Source organism: Mobula birostris, chromosome 22 (genome assembly GCF_030028105.1).
Source record: "Mobula birostris isolate sMobBir1 chromosome 22, sMobBir1.hap1, whole genome shotgun sequence".
Classification (NCBI taxonomy): Eukaryota; Metazoa; Chordata; class Chondrichthyes; order Myliobatiformes; family Myliobatidae; genus Mobula; species Mobula birostris.
Genome location: NC_092391.1, coordinates 10,679,969 through 10,702,753, shown reverse-complemented (window position 1 = coordinate 10,702,753; position 22,785 = coordinate 10,679,969). Strand labels below are relative to the sequence as shown.

At 43.7% G+C, this 22,785-nt stretch overlaps 1 protein-coding gene across 6 annotated transcripts in view; it reads right to left on the bottom strand.

Annotated features, from left to right (window-relative positions):
* The window catches only part of LOC140186104 (LIM/homeobox protein LMX-1.2), a 272,311-nt gene that overhangs the window by 172,088 nt on the left and 77,438 nt on the right, over nt 1–22,785 (bottom strand). The window lies entirely within an intron of this gene.

Below are 22,785 nucleotides of genomic sequence, written 5' to 3'. Positions count from 1 at the left end.
GTAGATTACAAAATTATTAATTAGAACTAATCTGATTTATCTTTTCATCACCAAATTGATCCAAAATCAATGCAAACTATGTATTTCCACAGAGGGTTTGAGTTGGACCAATGTCCTCATCAGATGGATTCTGTTGGGCAGGGGTCCATTCACTACTGCTACTACAGTTTGATTGTTAAAGTCTAACACCAACGAGTGACGGTAAACATGAACATCACCAGCAGAAGAGAAAGTAAGCCCCTTGTTCCTGCTCTGCCTGCCCTGGAGACCCTACATGGCCATGTACATCAATGTCATTTTATTTCTGTACTGGCTCTATCTGGGTGACGGGGTCAAGATAAGTCTCTATCAAAGGAGGTGTAGGGCACTCCTTCCCTCTGGTAACCTGCAGGCCACCCTTGCGCAGAGTGTAGCACCTGCTTAGCCCACCCCCACCGATCAGGGTCACGTGAAGCCATGGGAGCAGGTGGTGGATGGTCGTACGAGCAGCTGGTGCATATCACAAGTCCTGGTTATGTGACCACTGACACCAGGGAGACAATCTCTGAGGAGTATTGATAACGGCTGGGGTCACCCATCTTGTAAAGACACTGCCCAGAAGAAGGCAATGGCAAACCACTTCTGTAGGAAAGTTTGCCAAGAACAATCATGGTCAAAGACCATGACCGCCCATGTCAAACAACACAGCACATAATGATGATGACGTGAACAGAATGGAGGGATATAGACCACATGCTGGGAGATGGGATCAGTTTAAATCGACAGCACGGTAGGCATAGACATTGTGGGCTGAAGGGCCTGTTCCTGAGCTGGTATTTTTCATGTTATAAAAGCTCATATTGTGTTTCTGAAGGCCCAGCCCAGTTATTTCAACAGCACTGAATTTCATTAAGTGGTGTGTGATGATCACACAGCACCTAACCACATTGTTGGCACTACAATGGTGACAGCTCTAATCGTTCTCTAATGTGCAATTGTTTAAAAATTTTCCTCAGACCATGTTTTATTTGAAACAGCAGAGATTACTAGCAGGAGGAAACTGCCCTAATTTGTTCAAAGGCTGTGAGTTGAAAGCGTTCCGTGAAGAACGCACAATCTGCTGGAAAAACGCAGCAAGGCAAGCAGCGTCTGCAGTGGGAAAAGAATTATCAGGAACCCCGCATCAGGATGATAGGCCCTCAGACGCCTCTCAGACCCCTCATTTCCTCCAACAGATGGCCACTCCAGATTCCAGCATCCGCTGTATCTTGTGTTTCCCTCCAATATCCCTTGGCAGCATCCGTGGAGGGAAAAGCAAGGTTCAGATTCCCAATCAATGGCCTTTCATCAGGGTTATTCTCTCTCCCCGGATGCTGCCTGCCCTGCTGTCTATTTCTAGCGGTCTTTCCCCAATGTCTACAGTAGCACAGTATCTGCAAAGTACGATGTGGCAGCTACATGGAGGTGTAACGTATTATAGTGCCAGTGATTGCGATCGTGGTTTAGTTCCCGCTGCTATCTGTAAGGACTTTGTGCATTCTCCCCACCATGACAGGAGTTTCCTCCGGGTGCTCCAGTTTCCTTCCACATTTCAAAAGATGCACGATTTAAAATGAGTGAGTTGTGGGCATGGTAACCTGCCGCTGGATGCGTGGCAACACTTGCGGTCTACCCTCCCCCCCTCCCCCAGCACATCCACGCACTGAGTTGGTCGTTGATGCAAAAACAATGTATTTCACTGCATGTTTAGACATTTCAATGTACGTGTGAAAAATAAAGCTCTTTAAGATTGTTCTTACGGTCAAATTCAATGGAAACTGTTTAAGACAATAAAGAGAGTTCTAAGGATGAGGAGGGGGAGACTATTTTATCTGATTGGGAATCAGAGGGGGCAGCTCATCATTCTGACATATGGAAATGTTGAGACACCGGGACAAGAGGGAGCAGTTGAATTGGAGACCATGACAACTTCTTAAGTGTCAAGTACCTGAAGAGAAGACATAAGGCTTTGGGGACTGACTGAGGCAACATAATTAGTTATGAAAGGCTTTGGTGCAGATCTTGGCTTGTGATCTCAGCTTCTAAATCAGATCTCACGCGACCAGATTTTGTACTTTGCACTTTGGATGCCTGGACATTCTGTGTCTTAATTTACAGGAAGCATCTGTTCTCCCAGACCTTAGCACTGAAGGAGTTGCCACACCAGGGTTCTGAATTCATGAAGTATTTCACTGGGCCAAAGTAATAATCACATTCAACTGTGACCAATAACATTCATATGCCAGACAACTCAACACTGTTTACTTGTTTAAAAATAACTTTCCCTGGCTGACTCACAAACTCCTGCACAGGACTGTAAGAAACTGCATTGGGTTGTATACTCAGCTAATTCGATCACGGACACAAGCCTTCCTCACCATCAAAGACACCTCCAAGAAGTGCCTCAAGAAGACGGCATCTATCATTAAAGACCCTCGCAATCCAGGGTACGCCCTCAGGGAGGAGGTAAAGGACACTGAGGGCCACAGTTAACACTCCATTAAGAGCTCCTTCCCCTCCTCCATCAGATTTTTAAATGGTCCATAAACACAACTTCATTTGTCTTTTGCACTATTTCTTTATTTGTAACTTAGAGTGATTTTTAGGTCTTGCACTGCACCTCTGCCACAAAACAACAAATTTCATGACATATCTAACTGACAATAAACCTCCTTCTGATTCTGATCTGGATTAGAACATAGAAGAGCACAGTACAGTACAGGCCCTTCGGCGCATGATGTTGTGCTGACCCCTTAACCTACTCCATGATTGGTTCAGATGAAATCGGGGAATGAGCTAATGCTTGGCCATCGCTGGAGGTGATTCAATGCGGCAGCGCCACGGAGATGGGAGTGGAGATGATACAGAATCAAGGCGGAGGTGCTCAGGCCTGGGCCCGAGAGCAAGGAGAGACCTGAGGTTTGATTGATTTAAGTGCTAGGCTGAATTGAAGAGGTCGGGTACAGGCCAAATGGAGGTGTGGGGCCTGGGCCTGGGCCTGGGCCTGAGAATGTACTGAAGCGACAGGGCCCGGGTCCAAGAACGAAAACAGCCCGAGGTTTGGACAATTTTAGCCCCTGGCCAGATTGAAAAGGTCTGAGCGTCAGGGCCGGAGGTAAGAGAAAGCCCAGTTTAGTGTAGAGAGGAGTAAACCATGAGGCTTACTCGTCTCTGCACTAAACTGAGGCTGTGACCTGCAACTAACGAGCTCCTGAATCGGCCGCAATGATGCCTGGCTTCATGACTGTGGACTCGCTTTCGTGAACTTCAGTTCTGAATGTCAATTGCTTACTTTTATTATTTGCACAATTTGTTTTTTTCTGCACATTGAGTGTTTGATGGGTTTCTTTTTTAATGGGTTCTATTGGATTCCTTTGTTTTCTGACTGCCTGTAAGGCGACTAATCTCAAGGTTGCATATAGTATACATACTTTGTTAATAAATGTACTTTTAACATTGAACTTTTGAACCCTTCCGTCTCACACAACCCTTCATTTTTCTTCTATCCGTATGCCTATCCAAGAATCTTTAACATGTCCGTCATGTATCTGCTCATCCTGGAACTGTGTTGGTAGTTGATGCAAACTTCACATTTCACTCTATGCTTCGATGTTTCTATGAACATGTGACAAGTCACACAAATCTTTCATCTTTTTCTTTGATGCACATTTGGTAGATTAACTGACCCCAATGTGTAGGAGATTAGTAGAATCTGGAGGAGGTTGCCTTGGAAGGACAAAATCAAATTGGGATTTACTGTAGCACTGGCACAAACTCAGCTGGATAAAGGATCTATCATTCTCTGGCACTGAAACCTGATGGTTCTTCAAGACAGATCCAGATACGGCATTGTAGCATTGTACCTCAAACAGGACTGCTCGCTACTTCCCCAAAAACAAACCATGTGTCACCAGTGATCTAAAGGCAAGCTCTGGTCAACCACAAAAAGAGAGTCTTTAGATCAGAAGACAGGGAGGAATTGAAACATGATCAGAGGGAGCTAAAGGAGAAGATTAAGGTGGGTAAAGAGGAATACAGGAGAGAGCTGGGGAACAAACTTGTTAGACTGTTTGATGTAACTTACTTTTTATTCTCTGTTACTTCTCTTCTAGTATTTGTATATCTGTGCACTTGTAATGCTACTGTGTCACTGTAATTTCCTTTGGGATCAGCAAAGTATCTATCTATCTGTCTATAGCTTGACAGCTGAATTAAGTTAAGCTTTACAGTCCAACTTGACAGAGGTATACAAGGTGATCAGGCAGAGATAGAGTGGGCTTTTTCCCAGGGTAGAAATAGCTAATCTGAGGAGGAAAGTTTTGGCGTGATTGGAGGAGAATGTAGGTGGACTCTTAGAGGTAAGTTCTTTACACAGAGAGTGGTGGGTGTATGGAATACACTGCCAGGTTGGTGATAAAGGCAGATACATTAGGAACATTTAATAGATAGGCACATGGATGTTAAAAAAAATGGAGAGTTATGTGGGAGGGAAAGGTTAGATTGATCTTGGAGTAGGTTAAAAGGTTAGGCACAATATTGTGGGCTGAAGGGCCTGTACCGCACTGTAATGTTCTGTTTTAAACTCTTCAGGACCAATGTGACAATTAATTCATTAACTAATCTAATTAATACTGAACTATTGAGACAATGGAAAAAACACTGAGTGCTGGGAATATTTGAAGCTCTGGGGCTGCACGGTAACGTAATGCTTTACAGCGCCAGCAACCAGCGATTGTGGTTCAATTCCTGCCACTGCCTGTAAGGCATTTATATGTTCTGCCCTTAACCGTGTGGGTTTCCTCCAGGTGCTCTGGTTTCCTCCCACATTCCAAAGACATATGGATTAGGGTTAGTAATTCTGAGCATGCTATGTTGGTGCCAGAAACATTGGTACACTTGCGGGTTGCCCCCCAGCACATCCTCGGACTATGTTGGCTGTTGACGCAAGTGATACATTTCACTGTACGTTTCGATGTACATCTAAAAACAAAAGCTATCTTTTCTAATGAAGGGTCTTGGCCCAAAACATTGGCTCTTTATTCCTCTCCATAGACGCCACCTGACCTGCCAAGTTCCTCCAGGATTTTGTATGTGTTAATCTGGATTTACAGCATCTGCAGAATCTCTTGTTTTTGCCTTCATGTCTGAGTTGTGTTCAGTTTAACACAGCGACATTAAAGCTTTAGATCCCTACATGCAGAAACACACTGTGTACATCTGGTGTCTTACATGCCTCGTGCCAGTACCCCCAACCTCCTTCAAAGCATGTCACTATAAATCTACAGCAGCGGATAAGCCATAACAGAGATAAATGGGAATCCTTAGCTTGGTATTTTATTTCAACAACTTCTCTCAAATTAAAGCCACAGCGGGAAAGTTACCCAGAACACAGCTACTCAAATGCCTAATGGCAGAGACTGGCTCAGATTATGAAACAGCAAAGAAGCTACAGTCAGAAATAAAACAAATATAAGTGGCGTTCATTGGCTCCTCAGACACGAATTCATGGACGTCTCTGTTATAACAGACTTTAAGGTTAGAGTGTGACGGGCACTCTGTCCCTTGAGCTAACCTGAGTGGGCAAAGGAGACAGAAATACACTCTAAATTCTGGAGGAGCTCAGCAGGTCAGGCAGCCTCTATGGAGAGGAATGTTTCAGGCTACAATCCTTCATCAGGAAGGAGGCAGAAAGCCTCACCGAATTCACCCTCCTTCACAATCATTCCTTCCTTTAATTTGTCATTGGTGAAGGAGATGCTTGTAGATCCCAATGCTATTGAGGACTGGGTGTCCAGTGCTGTTGTTGTGTGGTCAATAGGCCACATTTTCTGCAACTTTATTGGAGATGAAGGGGTGAGAACCCACCACATAATGCAGTGGTCCCCAACCACCGGGCCGCGAGGAAACAATATGATTTGGCAATATGCAACGATATGCTGCACCTTTCCTTATTCCCTGTCACGCACTGTTGAACTTGAACACCACTCCTCTCCCCTGTCGGCCAGTCCGCAAGAATATCGTCAATATAAAAAAACGGTCCGTGGTGCGCAGAAGGTTGAGGACCCCTGACATAATGTTGGGTACCTGACTCCAAATCTGATTAATAGCACTGTTTTTGTAGGATGCTATGAATTAAGACTTGCTTTAGCTTTACTTTATTTTTATTTATTAAGATACAGTACGGAATAGGCCCTTCTGGCTCTTCGAGCCACGCCACCCAGCAACCCCGATTTAACCCTTCCCTAATCACAGGACAATTGTCAATGACCAATCAACCTGCCAAACGGTTCGTCTGTGGACTGTAGGAGGAAACTGGAGCTCCCAAGGGAAACCCACACGATCTCAGGGAGAACATACAAACTCCTTACAGGCAGCAGCGAGAATTGAACCCGGGTCACTTAAACATAGAAACATAGAAAATAGGTGTGGGAGTAGGCCATTCAGCCCTTCGAGCCTGCACCGCCATTCAGTATGATCATGGCTGATCATCCAACTCAGAATCCTGTACCAGCCTTCCCTCCATACCCCCTGATCCCTTTAGCCACAAGGGCCATATCTAACTCCCTCTTAAATATAGCCAATGAACTGGCCTCAACTGTTTCCTGTGGCAGAGAATTCCACAGATTCACCACTCTCTGTGTGAAGAAGTTTTTCCTAATCTCGGTCCTAAAAGGCTTCCCCTTTATCCTCAAACTGTGACCCCTCGTTCTGGACTTCCCGAACATCAGGAACAATCTTCCTGCATCTAGCCTGTCCAATCCCTTTAGGATTTTATACGCTTCAATAAGATCTCCCCTCAATCTTCTAAATTCCAGTGAGTATAAGCCTAGTCAATCCAGTCTTTCATCATATGAAAGTCCTGTCATCCCAGGAATCAATCTGGTGAACCTTCTTTGTACTCTCTCTATGGCAAGGATGTCTTTCCTCAGATTAGGGGACCAAAACTGCACACAATACTCCAGGTGTGGTCTCACCAAGGCCTTGTACCACTTGCACTCTAAAGCGTTGTGCTGACCGCTACGCTACCCTGCCGACCCAGTGTCACATGTACATTGAAACATACAATGAAATGCGTTGTTTGCATCAAATCAAATCAGCAAGGGTTGTCCTGGCCAGCCCAAATGGATCACCATGCATCCGGCACCAGCAGAGCATGTCCTCAACTCACTAACCCTAACCCAAATGCCTTCTGGAAATTCAAGTATACAACATCAACTTGTGCTTATTACACCCTCAAAGAACTCCAGTACGTTTTTCAAACAGGACATGCCCTTCATGAATGTATCCTGCATCTCCCTGATGGAATCACTTCTATCTCGATGTCTTGCTGTTTCTTCCTTAATGACAGCTTCAAGCCTCCCCAGCTGCGGACATTAAGCTAAATGTCCTATAGTTACCTGAATTTTATCTACATCCTTTTTTAAATAGTGGCATGATATTCTCTGTCTTCCAAACTGCCGAGACCTGCCCAGGGACCAGAGAATTTGGTAAATTATCACAAACATGCCTACTATAACTTTGGCCATTTCTTCCTGTACCACAGGATGCTTCCCTTCAGGACCAGGGGACCTTTCTGCCTTTAGGGCCACTAGATTGCTCATCGCTGCCTCTTTAGTGGCAGCAACTGTATCAAGGTCCTCAAACCCCATTGCATCAATGACATCTCCTGCTGGCACGCTAGGTGTGTCCACCACCATGGAGACCAACACAAAATAGCCGTTCAAGGCCTTGGCCATTTCCACATAACCCAATATTAATTCCCCCTTCTTATCTTCCAAGGGACGCGTATCCACTTGGCAAACCCTTTACCACTAATTATATTGTAATTATCAATCGTTGAAAATATTTTGTGCTTGTTTACTTTCATAATCTATCTTCCTTTTTCTAATTTTTGCTTTGTGGTTCATTGTTCCCAACCTTCCAGTTTCTCGCTACCCTTATCGACTTCAGCTTGATGCTTTCTATTATTTCCTTAGTTATCCAAGGTTTGGCTCTCCCCACGCTTGCGTTTAACTGGAATATGGTTTTGTTGAGCATCATGAAAAAACTCTTTGTAAGTCTTCAACTGTTCTTCAATTGGGGCGGCCTGCAGGTAACAAACACTGAGCTGAACTGAACGAACTCCTTCGCTTTTGTGTTTTATATTTTGACATTTTATGTTTTTTGCTCTTTTTTTGTTGCCATTTGCGTGATTTGTGGGGTTTTTTTGCATGTTGCAGGGTGGTTTGATGTCTATTCTTTGAATGAGTTCTTTGGCTTTCTTTGTTTTCGTGGCTGTCTGTGGGAAGACAAATCTCAGGGTTGCGTACTGCATACATACTTCGATAATAAATGTACTTTGAAACTTTGAATCAATTATCCCACCAGTCTACGCTAGCCAGAGCCCCTCTCAAGCAATTGTAGTCTCCCTTGCTTAGGCAGAATAACTGGTTCTAGTTCGAACTATTGTATCCTGTATTTGCCTGAGAAATTCAATCATTCTGTGGTCACTCTCTCCAAGAGGACCCCTAGCTACAAGGTCATTAATTTTAACTGACCCGTTGCACAAGATTGAACCTCAGAAAGCATATCCCCTTGCAGGTTCACTGACACGCTGTTCAGGAAAGCTATCACAGATGCATTCTATGAAGTCATCCCCAAGCCTGTCTCACTTGTAAACTGTCACATTTCTCTCACTAAATCAAACATCTGAAAAGAATCTGCATAATAACAAGATTAAAGCCAGTGTTTATTTTCTCAAAAGTAGCTTTAGCTGCCAATTTTCCTTTGGACCTAATCGTCTTACACAGATTTACAATGAGGTTGCCAGAGATGGGAATATTGAGCAACAGTTGAGCACATCCACATGAAGTATTGCTGCAGGAGAGCAGCAACCATCATCAGGGACCCCCACCACCCAGGATGTGCTCTCTTCCCATTGCTGCCATCAGGAACAAGATAGAAGAGCCTCAGGACTCACACCACCAGATTCAGGAACAGCTATTACCCCTCAAATATCAGGCTCTTGAACCAAAGGGGATAACTCCACTCAACTTCACCTGGCCCATCATTGAAATATTCCTACAGCCAAAGTATTCCCTTTCAAGGACTCTTCATCTCATGCTTTTGATGTTTATTGAATAATTATTTACTATTATTATTTCTTTTTCCTGAACATCCCAGTTGGCAGTCTTTCATTGATTCTGTTATGGTTATTATTCTATGGATTTATTGCGTATACCCACAAGAAAATGAATCTTATGGTTGTATATGATGGCATATATGTACTTCGCAATTAATATTTACTTTGAGCTTTGAACTTTATTTTTTAATGAGGGAAGGTTATGTGGGTGACTCTGTTTTTTTTAATCGGGGGGTGGGCTGAGGGAAGATTTTATGCACTTCCACTGTGCATAAAGTTACGAAGGGCCTGGATTGGGGGAACTACATGGATATATTTGCCTCAGTGGAGAGTTCAAACACTGGTTCAGGAGGTGGAAAAAACATACAGTAGATTTAAGTAGAAAGATTAGGAGGGATTTAAGGGAAAATGTTTTCTTGTCTGGTGGAAGTGTGGAATCCAGACCCTAAAGGGTGATCAAATGAGAAAGCTAAATCACATTACAAAGGCAAAGGTTGGAGTTCAGAGATAGGGAAGTATTATTACATCACACAAAGGAGGTGAAGGAAGTCAACAGCCAGGCAGCATCGATGGAGAGAGAAATCATAACCTCAAGAGATTCTAAAGATGCTGGAAATCCATAGCAACACACAAACAAAGTGCTGGAGGAACTCGGCAGGTCAGGCAACATCTATGGAGAGGAATAGAGAGTCGATGTTTTGGGCTGGGACCCTTCATCAGGACCTGAAGGATGAAGGATCTCAGCCCAAAACATCAACTCTTTATTCACCTCCATAGATGCTGCCTGACCTGCTGATTTCCTCCAGCATTTTGTGTGTTATCCATGGAGAGAAACCAGCGTTTTGGATCAAGACCCTTTATCAGAACATTACAGTCTGGATGAAGGGTCTCCACAGAACCACTGACTGTCCGTTGCACTCCACAGACGCTGCCCGACCTGCTGGGTTTCTCCAGTTCGTCTGTATGTGATACTCCCGATTGGAGCATTTGCAGAATCTCTTGTGTCTCTCGTTACTGATACAATTATACAGCATACAGCTGAGGCTATAGCTGGCATACTGTACACAATTCTGGTCCCCTGATTTATAAAAGGATGCACAGGACTTGAAAACAATTGGCTAATTTCTGGAATGGGAGGGTTGTCCTATCACAAGCAACCAAAAAAATTACATCTCTCTTCAACAGAGGTGAGAAGAATGTGAATCAAATCACATTGATACAATTAAGATCCTGACAGACATAAAAGGGTAAATATTGATCCGCTTCCACAAGTGGAGAGCCCTGAATGAGGAGACTTAGTTGGAAGATTATGGGGCAGTCATCTGAATCTGAGGTGTGCAGGCAGCTTTGAGAGGCAGAGAGGCTTAATCCTGATAATTGATGATTGTGTTCAGATGAAGGGCTTCAACCCAAAATTTCTTTCCATAGATGCTGCCTGACCTGCTGGGTTCCTCCAGCAGTTTGTGTGTGTTGCTCAAGATTTAATAATAATAACAGTAATAAATACTTTACTGATCTCGAGAGGGAAATTGTTTCAACATTTGCAGAATCTCTTGTGCGTTTGCCAACCGGAAAACTGTGTAGACACTTCCACATTGTACACAGAGCTCCCTACAACTGGGGACAAAATTTCCACTCTGTTCAAATGTTGAAATTCAGTTTAAGGCTGATAACACCCCTTTATTGTAATAAGCACCGATGCTGGTGTGCATTTCATCAGCAGACAATTACATTGTCGATCACCTAACGATTACTGAGGCCCTCCCTTGGCCAGGGTCGACCATGGACGTTGTGTCCCAATTGTCCACATGATACCCAAGCCAGGGCAGTATGATTTGGACAGCAAGCTCTTGCCCATGTAGCACACTCCCTTCTCCACGCAGCCGATGAATCCAATGGAACAACAGAGACCAATACAGTTCGGCACCACCATCATCACAGGAATTGTCGGTCAGCATTGAACTCAACGCAAGGCTACCTTGCAGATTCCATCTCTGATTTTTCCTCGGGGTTTACTTCCAAAGCCTTCCCCGTGAGTGGATATAGCTGCAAGGCAGTGGAGGTTAAAGGTCAGAGCTTTCCTTCTCCTAGATAAGCAGCCAACTATGGCTGACGAGCCCCGTCTGCCTAAAGCGACCAGTTTTGAGGTATCAGTAACCTGCCCTTGCCTCTTCTCCTGTCAGTGGAAGCGGTTCCTCGGCTCAGTAGCTCAGCCACATGTGAAGGCCAGGAGCTGGACTTGGTTGTCAGAGGCTATTTGAGATGCACAACATTGGGAGCATTTAATAGGTAGTGGGAGCTTATTCACAGTATCCCCCTGCACACCCACACCCCAACTATAACAATCTTCAGAAACCTAATGGGTACTAATAGTTTAATAAAATCGCATCTCAAGTTTCAGGTCAGATGCACTAGGGGCTTTTTCACTCACACACCTTGGGGATGGCAGAAGGCACATGGCAGAAAGCTAGAGGACAAGAAACAGGTTTATTATCACTGGCACATGGCATAAAATATGTTGTTTTGCAGCAGGAGCACATTGTAAGACATAAAAAAACTATAAATTATAATTAAAAAATTAAATAAGTAGCATAAAAAGAGAGCAAAAATAGTGAGGTAGGTTCATTGTCCACTCAGAAATCTGATGGTGGAGGGGAAGAAGCTGTTCCTAAAATGTCAAGTGTGTGTCTTCAGGCTCCTGTACCTCCCCTCTGATGGTAGAAATGAGAAGAGGGCATGTCCTGGGTGGTGGGGAGCGCTTAAAGGTGGACACCACATTCTTGTGGCACCACCTTTTGAAGACGTCCTCGGTGGGGAGGCTACTAACATGCAAAATGAGAACGCAGGATTCTCCAGATGCTGGAGTCTGGAGCAGCAAACAAAAACACTGGAGGAACTCAGCCGGTCAGGTAGCAAAAAGGGGCCCTGGCGAGGCAGAAAATAAATTGGCCCTGGTCTTTCTCTGGAAAAGCCAGCATTCAATATCCCTTTCTCAAAATGCCCTTGAAAAGAGGGACTTACAAGCCATTTCAGAAGGCACTTTAGGTTTGGTATCCTGGTGGGTCTTACGGTCAATATTTTTTCCATATGTCCTTACAACATACACTCGGAGGACATTTTATTAGACACAACTGTATATCTGCTCATTAATGCAAATATCTAATCAGCCAGTCATCTGGCAGCAACTCAATGCATCAAACCATGCGTTCATGGCCAAGAGGTTCAGTTGTTGTTCAGGCCAAACAATGGAATGGTGAGGAAATGTGACCAAAGTGACTTTGACTGTGGAATGATTGTTGGTGCCAGACAGGGTGGTCTGAGTATCTCAGAAACTGCTGATCTCCTGGGATTTTCACACACGAGTCTCTAGAGTTTACACAGAATGGTGCAAAAAAATGAAAAAAAAAAACAGCCAGCGAGCTGCAGTTCTGTGGGTGAAAATGCTTTGTTAATGAGAGAGGTCAGAGGAGAATGGCCAGGCTGGTTCAAGCTGACAGGAATAGCCACACGTTACAACAGCGGTGTGCAGAATGGCACCTCAGAACGTACAACACATCGAACCTTGAAGTGGATGGGCTACAGCAGCAGAAGACCACAAACAGACACTCAGTGGGCACTTTATTAGGCAGACAACCTAATAAAGTGTCCACTGAATGTAGGAGGAGGCCATTTGGCCTATCGAATAAATGCTAGCTCACAGAGCAATCCCATCTGCTCCACTGTTCTTCCTGTAAACGATTCAGCTCGCATTCCAGACCAGGTCAGATTTCCAACTCCAAACAACAATAGTGAGATGGAAATTGGAGACCCAAGGGACGGCAGATGCCGGAATCTGCACCCAAAGTTGAACCTGTGGAGGAATCTAGCGGGTCAAGCAGCCTCCGTGGTGGAAAACCGACAGTCGACATTTCGGCATTGAGACTTTTCACCAGGACTCAGATAATGCCTGACCCACTGAGTTCCTCCAGCTGCTTGCTTTTCTTTGGGACAGAATTTGTTTTCTTGTCCCAGAACTCTGGCTGCATTGTATTTGTTGTAATACAGGCTTTTTAATTCCAGATTTATTTAATTAACTGAATTTAACCACTTCATCTGTTGTAATGGGATTTAAACTCATGCTTGGATTAGTTATCTGTATTGATGGCACTGTAACACAGATATTTTGCCGCTGAATCATTACCCAGTGTCTGACAGCATTTAGAAAAATGACGGGGGGATCTCAATGGAACATATTAAATATTGAAAGGCCTAGACAGAGCAGATGTGGAGAGGATGTTTCCTGTAGTGAGGGAGTCTAGGACAAGAGTGCACAGTGTCAGTATAAAAGGACGTCCCTTTAGAACAAAGATGAGGAGGGATTTCTTCAGCCAGAGGGTGGTGAGTCTGTGCAATTCATTGTCACCGGTGGATGTGGAGGCCAATTATTGGGTATATTTAAGGTGGAGGTTGATAGGTTCTTGATTAGTAAGGTTATGGGGAGAAGTCAGGAAAAAGGGGTTGAGAGGGAAAGTAAGTCAGCCATGATGAAATGGTGGAGCAGACTCGATGGGCAGAATGGCCTCATTGTGCTCCTATGTGTTATGATCTTATTCCCCTCCACAGATGCTGCTCGACTTGCTAAATTCCTCCAGTATTTTGTGTGTATTGCTCCCAAATTTTATCTATGGTAGTGCAGATGGACGTGTGTCAGAGGCCTTATCCAACTCACTGAAACTGTTCCACCTGGTGCTGACATGGAGCCCAGCGAGTTTGGTGTAATGTTCACTGGATTCCTGTGGATTTATAGATCAATACAGAAAGTGTGAATATTACACCTTGCTCTAATGCTATTGCAGGAATGTGCCATTATTGTTAATGATCCTAGAATGGTGCAAGGCTTAACATCCTGATAAATCAAGTAATATCGTGTGTGGATCTACATAACTAACAACTCTGGTTGTGAAAGTTAAATTCCTGATAAGTGCCAGTTTACCAATGTGCCCACCATATCTCAGCTTATTTATTTGGGTAAACAACGTGGAACAGGCCCTTCCGTCCAACGAACCGTGCCACACGGCACCCACCTATTTAACCTTGCCTAATTACAGAGCAATTTACAACAACCAATTGACCTACCAACTGGTAACGTCTTTGGACTGTAGGAGGAAACCGGAGCACCCGGAGGAAACCCACGCAGTCACAGGGAAAACGTACAAGCTCCTTACAGGAAGCACCGGAATTGAACTCCGAACTCTGACGCCCGAGCTGCTAACCGCTATGGTACCATGGCACCCATTGGAGGCACCACTGCAGTTGTGGATTGAAGTCCTGCTCCGGAGGCTTGAAGACAATGTTCAGGTCGGCACTGCATTACTGAGGGCACGTGGCTGTCTCTCTGAGGTTTGGACAAAAATATTAAACCAACATTCTTTCCTTCCTAGCCACTACTTGGGGGAAGAGCACAGAATGTAGAATTGCTACTGTTCACCGGTAGCGTAATGGTTAGTGTAACACTATTACAGTACCGGCACCCGGGTGTCAATTCTGTGAAGAGTTCGCACTTTCTCTCCAAGACCACTTGGGTTTCCTCTGGGTGCTCTGGATTCCTCCTACGTTCCAAAGACTGGGTCACACGGGTGTAATTGGGCGGTGTGGGCTTGTTAGGCCGCAAGGGCCTGTTTCTGTGCTGTATCCCTAAATCAGGGGTTCCCAACCTGGGGTCCATAGACCATTTGCTTAATGGGTGGCATAAAAAAGTTTGGGAACTCCTGCTCTAAGTAAATAAAATAAAGAGAACACTACAGCACAGTACAGGGCCTTCGGCTCATGGTGCTGTGCTGACCTTTGAACCTACTCCACAAGCAACCTAATCCTTACTTCCCACATAGCCCATAACGCTCCATTTTTTGTTCATTCACGTGCCTATCTAAGACTCTTTTAATTGACCCTAATGCATCTGCCTCTATCACCACTCTTGACAGTGAGCTCCAAGCACCCAATCGCCGTATGTGTAGAATACCCACCTCTGACCTCTCTCCTAAACCTTCCTCTCCTCATCTTAAATGGCTGTCCTCTGCTGTTGGCCATTGCTGCCCTGGGAAAAAGGTGCTGGCTGTCCACTCTTGTACAGCTCTATAAAGTTCGCTTTCATCCTCCTTCACTCCAAAGAGAAAAGTTTGAGCTCGCTCGGTCCTTCCTCATAGGACACGCCCTCCAATCCAGGCAGCATCCTGGTAAATCTTGTCTCTGAGGTCTCCACTTCCTCCTGGCGAGGAGGTGACCAGAAAAGAAGTAAGAAGCAGGTGAGCGATTGCTACTGTCCTGGGCAATACTTACCCAGAACTTAACATAACAAAAGAAAGGTAATTATCCAGTCATTGTCACATGGCTGTTTGTAAGACCTTGCTATGCACAAGCTGGCTGATGCATCTCTGTTACAACTGTGACCTCACTTCAAAAGTACTCCATGACTGTCGAGTGCTCTGGGACATCCTGAGGTCACGAAGGGTGCTCCATAAATACAAGTATTTCTTTCTTGTAAAGGATACAGACAGCTCGTCACAGAGTTAGCTAGGCAGCAAGCAGTTACTTTAAGGTTTGAGACCACAGGAATTGTTTATCGCAGGGAATCCGACTGACTAATTGAAACCAGCCATGACTTTTCAACCTGCAAGCAACTACAAAAAACTCTGAGTATTTTTCAGCCTGAGAGACCCAGCCACGTGAGTCTCCTCCCCCAGTACTTCCCACTACAAAGCCCACAGAAATTTGTGGACAGCGTAGGGATGATGCACATTAGATTTATAAATATGAGGTCTCTTGCCTTCTTAGTACATAAACGATGTGGAGCTATGCAAGATCGTGCTTAAATAAGCCCGACTAGTAAGCATAAATCTGATCATCACTGGCCAAATTCAGAAACAAGGTTAAGTAAACTGACACAAAAATTTCCACCTATAAATTAATATAAAAAAGAAAGTTACCTCAGAATCAGTTTTATTATCACTGGCATCTGTCATGAAATTTGTTATTCTCCGGCAGAATATAAAGTTTGAAAAGTTAATTTATTTATTTATTGAGATACAGCACGGAGTAGGTCCTTCCAGCCCTTTGGGCCGCACCGCCCAGCAATCCCCAGAATTTAACCCTAGCCTAATCACAGGACAGTTTACAGTCACCAATTCACCTACCAGCCGGTATATCTTTTTGACTGTGGGAGGAAACTGGAGCACCTGGAGGAAACCCACGGGGAAAACGTACAAAACTCCTTACACTACGCGCGGGAATTGAACCTGGGTCGCTGGTAGTGGAAAGCGTTCTGCTAGCCACCTCGCTACCATGCCACCAAATAGGATTGAAAAAGTGTAGAGAGATTTTACAAGGACGCTGCCAGGACTTGAGGGCCTGAGCTATAGGGAAATTGTTAGGTTAGGACTTTATACCCTGGAGTGTAGAAGAACGAGGGGAGATTTGACAGAGACATACAAAATTATAACCAATACATGCAAGCAGGCTTTTTCCACTAAGGTTGGGTGAGACACCATCATGGGCACTATCTTCCCCACCATTGAGGACATCTTCTTTGGAAAGATTAACAGATGCACAAAAAGCAGACATCCCACCCTGCAAAAACTCATTTCAGGGAGGTAGCATCCCTGCCCTCCGCAACCCCATATCTCCCCCCCCCCCCCCCCCCCGGGTCAACCTTCAAGGGTGTATGTAATACTTTGTTTAGTGATTTTGTCTAATCTGTAAGTGAGGTTGGGTATATGCAGAAAAAGTGACATTAAAATATGTACTTATATTATATTATCATGTTTATTCTATTACAACTTTAAGCAATTCTACAGGGAGTTCGGCCTCATCGCGTAGGACATCAATAGAGTAGCTCCTTAGCAGCTAGCCAGCTGGTTTAAATAACGTTAGCTATGCTAATGAACGAATGACACCTGTTAAACTCACCTCAACATGTCTTTTACATTTTAACCCCCCCCATGGGCAATAGAAAAGTCACTGTTGCAAACAGTGCAGCGAGCAACACTGTCATTATTTTTGAGGTCGACTGTAAAGCCCGCCCACAGAGAAAACTGATAGGTCTACTTAGCACGAAGAGAAACCAATCAGGATGCTCCCTCTCACTGTCCCTCTCTTCTTGCTCTTCCTCTCCTTCTCCCTCCCCCTCCCAAAAAAATCGATTTCCGGGATATTGTATATAATTTGCAGGCGTCAGGGAGCCACTATCAATATGTGGGAGACTCCCAGAACTTCCAGGAGAGGTGGGATGTCTGAAGAAGGCAAAAGGGGCCAAAATTGTCTGTATGTCAGGAAGTAAGAATGTTTCCGTCTATAAATTATTATAAAAAAAGAAATCTACCTCAGAATCAGAATCAAATCAGGTTTATTTTCACTGATATCTGTAATGAAATTTGTTATTCTGTGTTAGCAGTACAGAGCAATACATAAAACAGACTATAAATTGCAATAAGAAATATATACGTTAAAAAAAATTAAGCAATAAAAGAACAAAAGTAGCGAAGTAGTGTTCGTGGGGTCATTGCCCATTCAGAAATTCGATGACGGAGGGGAAGAAGCTGTTCATAAAACCAATTCATAAAGTTAGCATATATTTATCACTAGCATGAAATTGAATTAATCACATTGAATACTGTGTGAGATTCATAATAATTACATAGAGGCACTAAAATCTGCAGATACAGGGTTTTGACCAGAAATTTCGACAGTCCTCTACAGCTGCTGCTTGACCTGCTGATTCCCCCACCACATTATTGATTGCTTTTTAAAGCCGTAAGTATCCACTCTTTAGAATAAGTAACCTTCTCCTGTATTGAACAGTTTTACCCTAGATATTAAATTTTTATGATTGTCAAACATAATTTATTTAATGGCTCCATCCAACAGAAATATTAGATAATTATCGATCTGGGGGAATAACCTATGTTCTCTGTCTTCTGGTCATGGTGGAAACAATTTGAGCAGAAACCATTGGAGGATTATTGGAATTTCATAGGAAAGGTCAGCAAAGCAATTTTTCCTGGCAGTGTACAGGACTTGTGGCTTATAGGCGCATCAGCTATTCGCAAAGTGATTCTCCAAACAGCTGTCTTCCTACACTCACTCAAAGGAACGGGCACAAGGATTTCATGTTGCTTTGGGAAGAAGTACAGTTCCTTGGAGAGTGTTACAAAGTGTAAAGCCTTGCTTTCCTTGTTATCTTGACCTAGAACTGCACACTGGTTTCTGTTTAATATATCCAAACATAAATCAGGAAAACATTGAGGTCAGTGAATAAACTGCTATCCATTTTCTGAAAGCTGATATTGAGACCTAAGATGTATTTTAGAGCTGCATCCCCTGCAATCAAAAAGAAAATAAATTTCTTTTATAGGATATCCAGAGTAAAAATGGGGCACCATGGTTAGTGTTGCAGGTTACGTGATGCTGTTACAGTTCAGAGAGGTTTGGAGCGTGGAGCTCAATTCCTGCACCATCACCAAGGAGTTTATACATTCTCCCCGTGACCGTGTGGGTTTCTTCCGGGTGCTCTGGTTTCCTCCCACAGACCAAAGACATACTGCTTAGTAGGGTAATTGGTCATTATAAATTATCCTGCGAAGAGGCTAGTGTTAAGTAGGTGGGTTGCCGGGCAGTGCGACTCGTTGGGTCAAAGGGTCTTGTTACGTTTTGTAACTTCAAAACATTAAATTAATTCAAAGGAAGACATGGAAGTCTGTAAAAGACGGTCTAACTTCGTGTTTACTTTAAGCAAGGCGTATCACGTGGTAGCATGATGACGTATGCAATTCACGTATTTTTACACACTGTACAACCCATAATGAATTATTTAAATGAACAGGAATGCTTAGTCAATAAATATATATATATATATATATATATATATATATATACAAGATAACTCAAATATTATTGAAATATTAAATACACAACAGGTCTCTTCTGCACTGTATCTCTAAATAAATAAATAAATACAGTCATGGTGTCCAGAACAATGCTTTAGGTCACATTGCCAACTTTCACCAGTTGTTCAAGGTGACTGCTGTTGTAGTAAGATGTAAGTGCCACTCTCTCAAATGGGCTCTTTCTTGCCAACTCTTCTCCTCCACAAGCCTCTTTCACAATTCTCCTCCCTCACAAGCCTCTAAGCCTCTTAAACTTCCGGTTTAACCATGCTTTCCGTCCCTCACTCCATAGCCCTTGCTCACTGCTGCTTGGTGACTAGTCCCCTCCAACAGAAGGGATTCAAGATTCACAACAACACACACCAAATGCTGGGGGATCGCAGCAGGTCAGGGAGCATCGATGGGAAGGAACAAAGAGTCAACGCTTCCGGCCGAGACCCTTCATCAGGCCTGATCCAGCATTTAAAAAAACGAATAAGCATAAAATCACAATAAATATAGATACTAAAGCAATCCTATAAAACACAAGGTACAGGTAACTGTTTGAGTGCGACCGTATGTACCTAAAATGAGCTTATATACTTAGGTGGGCTCTATGTACACAGGTGCAGGAGTATCTGAACATACGGTGACTGACAGGAAATGATAAAGTGGCAAGAGGAACTCTTCTAGGTAGCATATTCTAGGTGGCACAATGAGAGTTACTGTACTAATCGGCTTGCTTTACTTTCATAAAGACCTTGCGTCAGAAACTGCAGAATAAGACAGAAAGACAGGCAGAATGATTCTACACTTAATAAAACAGGGGCGAGGAGGTGGAGGAGCCTGAGGTCCCACACCACCAGGATCAGGAACAGTTATTACCCTACAACCATCAGGCTCCTGAACTGGTGTGGATAACTTCACTCAGCACAACTCTGAACTGTCTCCACAGCCTATAGAATCACTTTCAGGAACTTTACAACTCATGCTCTCATTATATAATGTGTATAATATTATATATACAATATGTGCAAAGGACGACAAATTGTGCATATATATTATTTATTTGTACAATCTGTCTTCTTTTGCACATTGATTGTTTGTCAGTCTTTATTTACGCATTTTTTCATAAGTTCCACTGTGTGTCTTTGTTTCCCTGCAGATGCCGGCAATGGCGCCACAGTAGCGTAGCGGCTATTGCACCCCTCAGGCGTTGGAGCTCGGAATTCAACCCCTGGGTCCTCTGTGAGGAGTTTGCACGTCCTCCACGTGGAACCATGATTTCTCCCAGAGGCTCCAGTTTCCTCTCACAGTCCAAAGACGTGCCATTTAGCAGGTTAAATGCTCACTGTAAATAGGCAAGGACTAAGCTCGTGGGTTGCTGGCCATGAGGCTCGAAGGGCGGGAAGGGCCCACTCCACAAGGTATCTCTAATAAAAGAATAAAACGTAACTTAGGGTACAATATATGTACTTGGATAACAAAATTACTTTAACTTCTGAACATATGAAATTACTTTAACTATATGGATCAGCAAATATTTCTACTTCAAAACACAGACTAATTTGAATTCTGTGGTTGCTAAGAAAATGATTTAACTTCAAGGACGACCTGAATGTTAAAAAGGAATTGGCTCACCTTTCTCTCAATTCAAGCTCTTGGCTCTGAATGCTTGTTTAGGTTTAAACACATTGACTTCATGTGGCAGTATATTTGATCTTTACTGATAAGTCTGCACTTCCCCACTTTATCAAGCTCCCATCTCACAGTAGGGTTACCTGACCAGACCCACTCTCTGGCTCCAAGGCACTGAGACCGGAACCAGATCCCTGTCCAGGGAAGTGAGGAAGAGAGAAAGTTGGCCATCTCCATGGGACATCAGCCAAAAGTTCAAATTGACAGACTCAGACAATCCCACACTATTCTGGGCATGCGGTTCAAAGCACAGAACACTGACAGCTCCACCCAGTCCTCATTCAAACTCATGTCCAAAAGAAAACTTCTGTTAATTGACAAACGCCAATGTATGTTTTTCAGATTCTAGGTTTAGGTAGGCCAGAGGGGATTTTTGAGTTTCAGGACCATTCCAACTTTTGGCTGCATACTTTGTACATTTAAATCATCTAGCTACATACATGTAGACTACTGATGGCTGATAAAATATTTTAGGAAAAGCGAACTTTCAACTGTGGTCGCCGAATGAAAAGTCTTCTTTACAAGAAAAAGGTTTGACAGTAATAACAATTTTCAATACAAACTTCAACAGAATGATTCTTTTTTTAATTGAAGACACTATGGAAAGAAGTACATTCAGTGGCCACTTTATCTGTGGTCTTCTGCTGCTGTAGCCTATCCGCTTCAAGGTTCGACATGCTGTGCAATCAGAGATGCTTTTCTACACACCACTGTTGTAACACATGGTTATTTGAGTTACTGTCACCTTCCCATCAGCTTGAACCAGTCTGGCCATTCTCCTCTGACTTCTGTTATTAACAAGGTGCTTTGGCCCACAGAACTGCTGCTCACTGGATGTTCTTTGGTTCTTCACGCCATTCTCTGTGAACTCAAGAGACTGTTGTGCATGAACGTCCCAGTTTCTGATACTCAAACCACCCTATCTGCCACTAACAATCACCTGGATCACATTTCTTCCTCATTCTGATGTTTTATTTGAACAACGACTAAACCTCTTGACCCTGTCTGCATGCTTTATGCGTTGAGATGCTGCCACACGGTTGGCTGATTGGATGATAGCATTTGTGTACTTTTATGGTTTGCAGGATTTTCTTTGCTCTGTGCGCACTGGGTGTTTGATGGTCTTTTTTATATGGGCTCTTCAGGGTTTCTTTGTTTGGTGGCTGCCTGTAAGGAGACAAATCTCAAGGTTGTATAATACTTTGAACTCTGAAATCATTACACAGTGCCGTGAGGTAATACAAGTAATACGGAATGCAGAATAAAGTGCAACAGCTAGAGGCAAAGTGCAGTGCAGGCAAACAATAAGGTGCAAGAACATAACAAGTTAGTTTGTGGATGTCAAAAGTTCATTTTATCGCACTAGGGAACCATTCAACAGCGGGATAGAATGTGCCCTTGGTCCTGGTGATATGTGCTTTCAGGCTGTTGTATCTTCTGCCAGATGGGTGGGGGGAGAAGAGAGAACGTTGAGGTGGGTGGGGTCTTTGACCCTGCTGGCTGCTTTACTGAAGGAGTGAGTAATGTAGACAGTCGTCAGAGGGGAGGGTGCTTTCTGTGATGAGCTCAGCAGTTTCTTGTGGTCACGGGCAGAACAGTTGCTATGGAGGTTGGCAAAAAATTTAAAAGAGAGAAAACCAACAGCTCAGGGGAATCTTTACAGATTAATTAGATCAACAATGATAATGAGGAAAAGTTAAATCCAATGCAATGGGTAACATTATTTTTACCAGGTATCATCAGAATAATTGCTACACAAGTCTGGACAGTCTCTTCCCACTTGGATAACCCTTCTATTAATGTTGCTATTGTGTGCTAATATATACAGTTTAAAGATCTACTCTATTTGTCACAAGTACATCAAAACCTAGTGTGAAATGCATCGTTTGCATCCAATCAAACCAGTGATCTCAGTGGTAAGGGACGAGCCACAAGTGTCGCCACGCTTTTCCGGCACCAACACAGCCTGCACACAAGTTACTAACCCTGCCACAAACTCTACATCTTTGGAAAGTGCGAAGAAGCCAGAGCACCCGGGGAAACCTACGTGGT